This window comes from Microcebus murinus, chromosome 12 (assembly GCF_040939455.1).
Source record: "Microcebus murinus isolate Inina chromosome 12, M.murinus_Inina_mat1.0, whole genome shotgun sequence".
NCBI classification, from domain to species: domain Eukaryota; kingdom Metazoa; phylum Chordata; class Mammalia; order Primates; family Cheirogaleidae; genus Microcebus; species Microcebus murinus.
This window is the reverse complement of record NC_134115.1, coordinates 23,159,635-23,172,297: the sequence shown is the minus strand read 5'-3', so window position 1 is coordinate 23,172,297 and position 12,663 is coordinate 23,159,635.

The following is a 12,663-nucleotide window of genomic DNA, read 5'->3' as shown; positions in this document are numbered from 1 at the left end:
TTTGTGAATCATTCCATGTCTTTAGAAGAGAAATATAGATATATGATCTTGTAATAAGATCTTACTGGGGGAATGAGAGTATGCACAGAGGTGAGTACTCCTTGGTGTGCCTACCCAAGTGAGGCTGGTGGGCCAGTATGTCATGAGAAGCTTGATGTGAATGATGTTTTGGAAGACAAGAATATTATTTCACCCAGTACCTCTCACCACCATAGCTGGAGGAAAAAACTAGATACCCCAGAATTAACTTGAGTCAAAGGGAGAAAAAATATGCCACCCTTTAAAAAATAATATTGTGCAAAGATATGACACTAATCGTGCTTCCCTACTTTTGATTTGCTACACATTCACGACTTTGAGGAGCCTCTGGTTCTGATCATTTGGAGAGGATTTCTGGCCCTGGCAATGAGCCACATGACAAAAAAGGTTTGTCACTCTGGCTTCAGTTTTTGCTCTTTCTATGCTTCAGGCACACTGACCTTTTCCAGAACCTGAAAGTCCCTAGTCTTCCCCTTCATACATGATGTCCCTCATGCCTCACCTCTTCACTGGCTAATTCCAATCCATTCTGTGCTCCCCCAGGAAGCCTTTCCCAACCCCCAAGGCTGGACTGAGAGCCCTGCTGTGATCCCTATGTCATCCTGCTGTCCCTCAGGCCCAGCACATAACCTACCCCATGGGCAAGGCTTGTCTACTTGTCTCTGTTCCATTAGACTGTGGCAAAGTTATACTCATCTGCGCCTCAGTGTCCTCATCTGTAAAATGGGACCACTGCGTACGCTGATCACGGGACGTGTGAGGACTAAAATAATTTTAACTGAGTTAATGTACATACAACACAAGGAGGATCTCTGGCCCATATTAAGTGCTCAACAAATGTCAGCTATTATTTTCATACTTGAGGGCAGGATCCACATCTATCCTTTATATGTCCCTTGAGCAGGCCTCAGTGCTGACACAGAGTAAGCTGCCAAAACATATTTATTAAATGCAGGGGAGATGCTCGAGAACTCTGTAAGGGCTGAGTCATGGCCTTACAAATGTTGATGCCTCTGGCAACATTCCTGCGGCTCTGCAAACAGCCAACTTACTCCAGCTCCTCTGGGCAACAAGGTCTTTGACCCCAGCACAGACACAACTGGGTGGCTCCATGGGGATGGTAGAGCCACTTCTCTCTCAGCAGTCAGGATTCTGCTGAACTGTTTACAGGGCACTAAATACCTGGCGAGGCTGGAGCTTGGAGAAAGCTGAGAGGTACCTACCCCCAACTACCCACCCAGTCAGAGGATTTTAAGGAAGACTGTTGCCTCATGGTCATATGATGGGAAAAGAGCTTGGCTTGGAGTCAGAGAGACCTGATCTTGCATCCCAGCCCTGCAATACAACCAGTTGTGGTCTAGTTATTAACCGCTCTCAGCTTTGATGTCTTCATCCATTAAATGGGAATTGTGGGCTTGGGAATTAGTAAGATTTGAGTTAGAACACCAGTTTTGCTATTTACTGGTGTGGCATTGCAAAGCCATTACATAGCGTCTTTAAGCCTCAGTTTTACTCATTAATAAAATGGACATAATAGTCGTATCTGAAAATAAGGTTGTTAAGCAGATTAAATGAGATAACATGTAAAAAAGTTAGCACAATCTAAATGCTCAATAGTGGAAGCCCCATCTGTAGTGGTGTCATAAATTATTTCTTGAAATATACCAATTGCACATGATAAAAAGAATTCTGATTTGTTGGGCAGAAGCTTACAGGCATGTCTTCCAAATCTCAAACAGCACACATTCCTCTCAGGAGACAATTTTATTACAAAGAATGGCAACCCAACAGGAGGCACAGACATCCAATTTGTTTTAACTCTCCCTGGCATTCAGAATCATTTGTAATATTCCATTTGTCCTCGTTGCTCTTAGCAAGAAGCATTTTATCACATAGAGAAATACATCAGTGACCATCCCCTCCTTAATAAACCATGGCTTTAGACACAAGGTTGTGCAACATGATTACAAACCATTGCAGGGAGTTCTTCTTACTACGAAAAGCAGTGGAGCAAGTGATGTTAATTTCACTGGGACTTTGTCTGGCTCAGCTGAATCCCAACAGTACTTCCCTTTAGAAAGTCGTACCCAAGAACGGCTGGTGGGTCTGATTGCCAGCCCAGCTCGACATTCTTCAGACTACATTTTTGCATGTTTCACGCTTTGGAACCAAACACTCTTAAATTGTTCCATTTTTATCTGCTGAATTGCATTTCATCTTGAGAGCACACTGAGGGAGGGGGAAAAAAAACAACTTTAGCAAAATTTTTGGTTTCTTTGCTTCACATTCCTCTGCTTTACAATGAAAGTATCTCGTTTATGCCTCTTGGCATCTGAGAGTAGAGTATCGTGTATTTAGTGGAGCCTTGAGCGAGCAGTGGCGAGGTGCTGTTGAGTAATTTATTGGCAGGTCTTTTGCAGTGGACACATCAATGTGATCATGTGGCCTAATTTCTAATTCCAGTGTTTCAATTAGAAATGTCTTCGGGACAAAGTTTCTAAGACAGAAGAAAAAGAAAGAGTAAGGACAGCTCTGCCTCAGAGCCCTGAGGACAAAGAAAGGCAGAATATAAAATGGGCCACACTGCATTTGTCAGTCCCCATCCTATCTTAATATTCTTGTATTTACCTTCTGGTGCTCCAGACTGAGCCTTTGCAAAGTTTCTGTCTACAAGCCTGGGATGGCCTAGAGGCAAAAAGGAAGTCTAGCATAAAACCACTGTCTGAAAACTCTTTCGTTCAAATATTTTCTGCTCAAACACGATGTGCAAGGGCCAGTGCTGGGCTGTGAGGATTCAAAGGTGAAAAATGTAGGTCTCTTGGGCATTGATGAATTACTGGGAGACACACACACATGCAATTAGAATATGAGGCGATGCATATCAGAGGAACTGATGCAGTGCTTGGAGATGCACGGGTTGGTGAGTAATTCTGTCCAAAAAACCCAGAAAGCTGACATTGAGGACACAGCATTGGAAGACACTGCAAAAGAGGTCCCATGCTTCCAAGAGTGTCCAAAAGGTTCTTCTGTTGGAATCACAAACAGAAATAATGGCATACATTTGAAAAACATGTCTTAGTTAGGTATGTGAGCACCCAGGATAGGTGGTGTCACTTCCAATTTATAGAAGAAACCACATTCAAAGAGATACAGTAAATTACTGGAGTTCCCATGTGCAGGCAAGGGTAGAGCTAAGAAAGTAGGTCAGAGTTCAAGTGCAGATTTCCTTGGTGTCTGCTTGGTCAGTGCATTCCCACAGTCAGCACCTGTGAGAGAAAGGACAAGGTCCAAGTGCATCATTGGCTCTGATGGCCATGCAAACCCCACCCCCGCAAAGCGCTCTAGGAAAATGCAGAGTGGCAGGGGCCTAGATGGGGCCAGCACAGGACAGAGTCCTATGCATTTGGGAACCCTTGGGTGGGGAGAAGGGTTAAGGCAGGGGAGGAGTGCCTGAAGGTTACCCAGCTCCTTACGCCTCCCCATCTGAGCCTCCTGTCTTTCAGGGTACCCTGGAGCAGCCGGAGGCTCCAGGAGTGGTGGGACACCCTCATCACCAGGGAGCTTTATCTTTGTGTGGGCTGTGTTCAGAGTCTCACAGCCACTCTGTGATACAGGCATGGCAGATAGGATTTTCTTACCAGAGAGAAGGGTACTGAAGTGCAGAGAGGTTAGATGACTCACCTGTGTGACAAATGAGTCATAAATCCGGGGCCAGCATTCAGACATACTTTTAATGCCACTGGCTTTCAGTCTGCTGAGGAATGTGGTGTCCCCTCATCTTGGTTCCTAGAACTTCTTTGATAGGAAACAATGCCTTTTACTGTATAACTGAGCCATGGTTTACAATGAAGTATTAGTCTGCCTTCAATCCTTGCCCAATCATAAGTCACCTGTATTATATCTTTCCTCTATAGCATGTTTTGGTGAGTGGGGAAGGCTGTGGGAGAGGATCCTGGGACACAAGATTCTGAAGGGATGGGAGGAGAAAGAGAAGGCAAAATGCCCTTTCCTGCTAGAGCGGGTGTGTGCAAACAAGAGCCTGACACGCAGCACCCTCGCCTATGCCCCTGGCTGCCCAATAATCCACCTGCCATCAGTGCATACACTCGACCCACGCTCCCCTTCCTCGGACGTGATTCTGCTTCTCCACCTTGAACCTGGGCTCACGCTGCTTCTTCAGCTTGTAAACATGACACCATCTTCCTTAGACCATTGCAAGTCTTTTTCAATGTGTCTGCCTGGATTCATTCCCTTGTTTTGAACTGGATACAAAAGTTCTGAGTACCTGGGAGGCTTCTTGGCACTTGCTGGATCACACCTTGAACTGGAGTTGAATCATGTTTTCATATAATCCCCGCACTGGAGCCCAGAGGGGCAAGACCTGCGTTTCACTCTTCTTAGTACGTGGTGGATTTATATAGATATGGATACAGATCTAGATAGACATATATTTACTTTAAGAATATAGTAAGTAAGTACTCAAAGAACAGGGGTCATTTTGAGTGTTTGAATGGAATTTATGGTGTTGCTTAGGGTCAGCCCTGCTCCACGGGGCACCCATTTATGAGGCCATAAAAAGCACCTGGAGCTTAAGACAGGCTCCCAGTGTCCTGAATGAACTACGTGGGCCATGGAGAAGGGCTGGGTGAAGGAGAAAACCCCTGGAAAGTTAGTGCCCAGGTCCAAATACCTGACCATCTATATGTAGCCTCTTCTCCAAGTCGGTAGCATGCTCCCTTCCTGGCAGTGCTTATTCAACTAACTATTTACAGTGACCTGTCCATGGCAGTGTCAGGAAGGGAGAGGCCATGATACCCCTGGTTTCTGATTCTGAAATACAGCTGCTCAAATGCCCTTTACTTGGGAATGCATTGTCTTCTTCCCAGCCAATGTTTGGAAATCTCTGACTCACATTAAGAAGTTTATTTCTCAAAATGACCTCCATGTGTTGGATGAGAAGAGACAATTAAGGTTAGGGGTTTCTGGGTGCAAACAAGGATCCTAGGACGTTTTAGCAGCTCATTTAATATATGCATAGCATTGGACAGCTGATGAAACAGTTTTACACAACTTTCTTCATTTGGCCCCCACAATTACTTCCAGAAATCAATTGAACGGGGATTATTATTTCCTCCTTACAGATGAGGCTCAGGATCCGAGAGCCTTGTTTGTGATCACCTGGCCAATGAGAGGTGGGGCAGATGCTTGAGCCCAGAACTTTGTTTGCCAAGTCTAGGGCTATTTCTGCTATCCTCTGAGCACCCTACATAACACCCACCACCATCACCAAAATGAACAGGATAGGACTGTTGAGGAGATGAAATAAACACACGAGAGAGGAGAAGAGACAGCAATAAGTGAAGCTGACTGAGGATGTGCAAACTAGAACGAGTCCAGGGAGGAATGTATTAATTTTATCTTGGCAGGCAAGTTTTTGTTTTTTCAAGAAAGAAAGAAAACGAGAAGTACACAGAAGGAGTCATATGGTTGTCTGCCCCATATTTCTTCCTTGACACCAGCACTTATCTCCCAAAAGACGGGGTGGAAACGGCCAGCACTGCTTTCCCAGCCTCTCTTGCAGAAAGGCACGCGTGTGCGCCTTGATCCTGGCCCATGGGACCCCAGAGTCTTCCGAGAGTCTAGCGGGAAAGGCTTTGCTCCCTGTCACCGAGCTTGCACCTTGCTCGGTTCAGTGCCTGCAGGATTCATTCCTAACATGAAATGCACTTGATATGCAGCTTGTCTGAGATGCTTACCCGTGCCGTGGGATCCTGAAGGGCTCTGTGTCCAGTTGGTTTTTCACAGTGTACCTGTTTGAAAGAAGAGCTCTTTGGACGTTTCTAACCCTTTCGTGATGTGAGCCTGTGGAGCCAATCTATAAGTGTATGGGAAAAAGGGCTAACATGAAGACAACTCACCGAATATGGGCCTTGGTGTACTGAGGGTGGGAAGCTACTGTGCAGGTCTCATGGTACATCATTTCTCCTTTTCTTCTCTTTGGCTTGGAAATGTGGCTTTTCTGAAACTCTGGGGCCCTGCTCCTTGTCTTGTCTTCAGCACCTGATAATGTTGTTGCAAATGTCAGGACTGCAACGAGCTCAGTTGTGTTGTAGCAAGGGGGGAGACTGTTTTGAAACAGTCAGGAGTCACTAATGGCTGCAGCAACAGAACATGACAAGGTGCATATTACTGCAGGCGATTACACGCATCTCAGGGACACGCAACAGACTCTGGTGCTGACTCTAATGACCCAAGAATCCACTTGCCCTTTTCATTTTCTCTGTTATGTCCAGGTAATGAAAATATTGAGAAAGTTATTATAGCTATAAAATTCCAGCAGAGTTCCTTTTTAAAAAAAATAAAGTTTGATTCATCCTTTGATTTGGAAAATGGTTCATTACATTTTGAATCAAAGGGAGAATAAAACTAGGATAGCGGGAAGAGACTAGATTCCTTCGGTGTGTGGGTTACTTAGCACCAAACTGTTCTGGTGCCCACTCAGGATGGATGGGTTGCTACGTTGAAAGAGGGTGCCAGGTCCACACTGGATTTTCCAAAAGACCAATGACCAACTATAATCGTATTGACCCTCCTTTGGAGAGACTTAGGAAAGCCTTTCCTAAATTGGATGAAAAAATACTTATGAAGTATCAAACATAGTCACCCAACAATTTATCCACACAAGTAGGTCCCTCACTGTTGTCAAGCAATTGCTGTCACCTGTGGTCTCTTTTGTGCTGCTGCTTAGTGGTAGCTCTTGGAGTGATGCGACCCCTTAGTGATGCTTGTAAGTGACAAAAAATTCTCAGCAAATTAGGAATACATTGATATATAATATCAATGTATTCCTAAATATTCCTAAATATAATATCAAACATAATTCCTAAAAGTGAGATGTGAGAGATATTTACTTTAAAACTGCAGTCCCTAACCCTAGGGATGTGGACCGATACCAGCCCATGGTCTGTTAGGGACTGGGCTGCAGAGCTTTGCTTCTCCCTACCCCCACCTTGGTGGAAAAATTGTCTTCCATGAAACAGGTCCTTGGTGCCAAAAAGGTTGGGGACCACTGGTTTAAAATGAGAATAAGATAATGCTGTCAGCTCTTACAACTTCCATTCACCACTGGAGGTCCTTGCCAGTGTAGATATGAAAATAAAATAAAAGGATAAAGATTGGATCAATAAAAGCAGCAGCAAACAGAAAATAGCATACAAAAAGAGATACTAATGGCATAGCAACAAAGTTCAAGAATACATTTAGCAAATGATGCGTGAGATCTGCATGAAGAAAATTGTTCTTTGCATGTCAATAAAACTATTGAAAGTCACCAAGAAGACCTAAATAAATAGAGAAATATACCATTTCATGTATAGAACGCGTCAATATTTTAAACTTGTAACTTCTCCATAAATTGAATTATAGATTCAGGACAACTTTCAGTAAAATCTCAACAGTGGTTTTTAGGAACTTGATGAGCTAATTCTAATAATTAAATGAAAGAGCAAAGTCCCAAGGAGAACTCATACCCTGCTCAAGAAGAGAACTTTGAAAAGACTTGCATTACAGATAACCAGGCATATAGCTATTACAATCACTGTAATGTGGCATTTTCGTAGGGAGTTACAAATTAAATTAAATAAGGACAATAGACAACCCAGAAACAGATCTGCAGATCTGCTTATGGAACTTTATGTGGCAGAGATAGCATTTCAAATGACTAGGAAGGAAGGGAGTATTTAATAGATGGTACTGCAAAAGTTAATTATCCATATGAAAAAAAAATGAAACTTGAGTTCTATTTTCACACTGAAAAGAAAAATCAATTCTAGTTGAACTAATGCACACATATAAAAGGCAAAACATTTCTAAGAAAGTATGAGATGATTTGCATCCTTTGGTTAAGAAACATATATTTAAATAAGACACAGAAAACACTAACCTAATTAAAAAAATTAACTACATTAAATCAGGAACTTATGTTCAAAGGCACCATAAGGTAAATGAAAACACAAGGAGATGGCATTTGCCTGACATATAATGAATAGGATTGATTTCTAGAATCCACAAAACAATTCCTACAAATCAGCTAAAAAGAAACAACCCAACAGAAGAAAGGGGGAAGAGGAGTTACTGAAGGACAATATGAATTGAAAATGTATATAAGAAAAGATGTTTAACTTCATTTGTAAACTGAAATGCAAATTAAGACTTCTTTTATAAAGCTCGAAACCAAGCAAGGTTTTTATTTGGTTGTAAAAAAGCAAACGAATAATATATTTCTTATTTATAACTATATATGCTGAAATAATAAGGCAAATCAATGATGAACACCAAATTCAGTACAGTGTTCACCTTCTAGAAAGAACGGTTTAGGGTGGGGGTGGAGGAAGCCCACAGGTGGATTTGATGTTAAGAGGGAAGCTCTAGTTTTAAGTTTGTTGTAGGCTCATTTTTTAATTATATTTCATAATTCATATATTTGCTACATGCATTCTTTAGTATGTAACATATACTCCATAATTTTTTCACAATGAAAAAAGGAAAGAAAGAGAAGAAAGGGACTGAATACAGCCTTTGCCCTGCTGCTTTGCATCTCCAATCTCATCTTGGAGAACAGGTGCTTAGAAACTATGAAAAACATCTTCACGTGCCATAGCTGCTGTAGGGTGCCAGGTTGAGAAGGGCCGGTTCTCCTGGATCCTGGTGAAATCCCTTCTTGCAGGGCCCCTATCCTCTGGCCCCTGCTCTGTAGGAGGTAGAGGTTGACTCACTGTGTCTTGAATAAAGTGAAGAAAGGTTGAGTGGGTTGTTGAGGCAGAGTTATAATTCAAGCAGAAAACAGCTCCTGGGCTGCACTGTGCCCAGTGTCACATGCAGATGGGTGTTTGATAAATGCTGTTTGATGATGGCAATGAAGAGGGAAAGTATTACTTTAAGGGAAGGTGTTGGTTTATGCTGGCAGAGTCATGAAACTTATACATGATAAACTTTTTGGCACTTGGACAAATGCCAAATAAACAAATGCTTACGGAGCCTGGGCTTTCTTAAATTTTTCACAGTTGGAATTGCTCCCAGAGGCTAAGCAAGCAGTTTTGCCCTAAAGACCATGCCTCCTGGGGAGACTATGGGAATACGAGGGACATCTGTGTTGTGCCAACTGCCTCTTCACCTCACCTGCATGTTCCTGAGTCCGGCTGGGCAACAGGATGAGGGGAGGGAGTGGGGCAGTCAGCACTGTTTTGCTCTTCCCTGGCTTTAAAGAATTCTCAGCAAGTGGCAAGGAGAGGTAGGAGAGTTTTATTCTATAGTCCTAAGGAAACTCGAGCATCCTCACAATAAGGAGTGGAAGGGAAAGGACTCTTTTGAAATGCATCGCGGTGGCTAAAACCATCAGGGTGACCTGTCTGAACACTGCTGGGATTCCTTTGCCTAGGGAATGGCAAGACCACCTGCCACTTTACCTTCAGGATCGGAGTTTCTGCCTAGAGGCAAGGCTGTCAGAGGAAGAAAAGGAGAACCCACCTAAAAAGAAAGTAGGCATTGATTTCAATTCAGCAAATATAAAATAGGGACCCCCTAAACCTCCTTAAAGCAAGAAAAAAATGAAACTGAAACAATGACTTTGAAGACCATGCAGCAAGCCTGGACCGTTTTCGTTTGCTGGTTTTTAATTTTTCTATCCTTTCCGCTGCTTTTACTAAGGACATGGGAAGTTTGGCCCTGCTTCCATCCTGCCTTTCGTGGCCTCATCAGAATCCCATCTCTCTGTGTCCCTGAATCCATCCACATTGAAGGTGAAAGAATCTTTCCTTTTGTGACTGTTTATGGCAATTTTTTTTTGTCTGATCAACATATTCGGCAACAAATTTTGTTCAGCCTTTGTATTTTGACTGCTGCTGAGACTTGTTATTTTAATGCAGGCATGATACAACAGACAGAACATGGGCTTTTGAGTCAATTTAATCCAATTTATTATTTATGTAGAGCCTGCTTCCTTCCGAAAAGGAATGATAAAAACATAAAAAAGAACAGTTGCAACAAAATTAATCACGTAACAGAAATTTGCTAATCATAGGGATAGATAGAGCTGAGAACCTGGCACTGAGCCATCTGTCAGCACTGTGAAAAAAGAAACATGACAAATCAGAAAGAGCTTGTTAACTAAGAAGAGGAGACACCAGCTCTAAGAGGAGGTTAAGTCTCACCCTCACCACTAAACTCAGAAAGAGCGTTCGTTTATGGAGCTATATTGGGATTCAAATCTCAGCTCTACTACTTACTAGCAGAGTTTTGAAAACATCCCTAAGATTTGAGTTTTTGTGAATCTTTCAAATGAATATAAATACATAATTGAGTTATTGTGAAGATTAAAATGAGACGTATGTATTCATTTGAGTGCATGGCACATAATAGCTAATTTCTGTCTATCCATCTGTCCATCGTGTGTCTGACATCATTTCTCTTATTTCATAAATCATCTATTGTTATTTCATTTTCCATGGTTTTGGCGCTTTTGTTCTCTGAGACCGCAAACTTTTCGAAGGCAGAGACTGCATCTTATATTTTTTATTCCCGTTCTTTCCTGTAAAGTGCTGGCCATAAAGGTGGCGTCCAAAAAGGCTTTATTAGTTTACCTCTTCCCAAGAGTGTGTCTTGGGTTCTTATTTGCTTCCATTTTCACATAAACTCTTCTCTTTGGTTACGTTTCCCTTTCCTCTTGACTTCAGTTGTGAAAAAAGTGTTCTACTTGCCTGTACTGGATTCCCCGGCTGACTCTCCAATGACAGTCGGTCTGCAGGATTTTCCAGATTGTTTCTAGAGAGCGACAAGTACTGGCTGCTGCTCTGGTATGTAACTCGCTGGGCTCCACGGAGGCCCAGTCCATCGGAAAGAGGAGAAATGGCCAGTGGGTTTCTCCAATGCAAATTCTGGGCAATTGGACCTGCTGCCTGAGAGTGATCTCTCAACACATCACTTGACAAGGAAGTCCAGGAAACTTGACAGCCTTTCGGATCCACATGAGTTCTGGAGGGTCTATTGTGCATAAGGCTGGCCTTCTGTCATCAGGGGAAAGTGTGAGAGCCCCTCCTCTGCTCCCTGGAGTTGTTTTGCCTTCAGAGAAGGCACAGAGAACTATTTCTGCCACTCTGGATGTGCTGGCATTCACACGTGCCTGCAGGGCCAACCGAGTCTTACTGAGCCTCTCCAGGTTTGGAAATTCAACTCCCCATTGAGAGTGCAGGGCCATGGCCTCCCTCTTTTCCCACACTAAGGCTCCCAGAAGAGCTGCAGTGGGAACTGCCAGCCAATGGGGAGGGGGAATAAAGACCCTCCTGAATTGTCTCAAACTGTGCTTTCAAAGAATGCTCAGGAGTAAGTTGGTCTGGGTGCAAGACGGGCTCTCCTAACAGACATTATCCTTCCCCGAGACCCCCCTCACATTCCTGAACAGTTTTCATTTCTTCATGTAACTCATGTGGTCTATGTTTATTTGAGAGAGGGGCCTCTCTAATCTAAATAGGTCTCTATCAAAATTCAGCTTGAGATAAGTTTACCTGAGACAAGGGAAGATTCACAGAACTTCTTATAACTTTGAGGTCGACTTTCTTGATCAACATCTCAAATTGGGTGTCACAGCCAGAAACATGATATTTTGATAACAATGATGGAAACCAAACAAAAAATAAATGCAAGGGGGGGGGGGGGGAAGGATCGCCTTAAGGATTTCTTGTTTGATCTGAGAATAGAAACCAAAAGGAATAGAGCTGTTCAGAGAGAAAAAACATGGCAACATCAATTCTACTTCTCTCTTTGTAAGCAAAACTTAAAAAAAAAAATTGTAAAAAGTTTTTAAGAAAATCACATCATTAAAAACAACAGCAATAACAACAACAAAAACACAAACAAAAACCAAACCAAACAAACAAACAAAGAAAGCTTAACCCATTCATTTCTCTGTGGTCTCTACCCCAAGCCTTCAGAGATGCACTAACAATTTATATCTCCCATGTCATTAAATGCTCTGAGGACTCTCTTGCAGGCAGGCATTTTCACCTCAATTTACAGAAAAGAAAACCAAAGCTAGCAAACACTGATGGCAACAAATTAGCATTCTCACTTCAGAACCCTTGCTTTTTCCTGTGGGCTGGATGCTTTCTTTCCAGAATACAAAAATGTGATGTTTATTAAAGAAAAAAAATCATTTAACATTGCAACTCCTACACTTAATTAGCACTCCTTTTTGAGTTTGGATTTTTTTTGTTTGGGGTGCCATATGACAAATCCAAAGATGTTTTGGAAAGCCAGAAGTTGGAAGCTTATTTAAAGAAGCAATAGTGGATTTAGAAATATAATAACTTAGCAGCAAAACTCCAAAGGAGAGTGGCAGAAGGTTTGCACATGGATGCCAGCTGTTGGGACCTACTGACTCATGCATACTCTTTCTTCCAGATGGTCTTCTCAGACTCCTGGTAGATAAGAATTTATTACACATAGTACTTTTGTAAATAAGTCTAAGATCGTATATGTGTAAGATGCACATTACATTCATAAAAGAAAAAGAAAAACAAAGAGAATTGAAGGTTTTTAAAAATCCCTGAGCATATATATTTTTTGTTACCC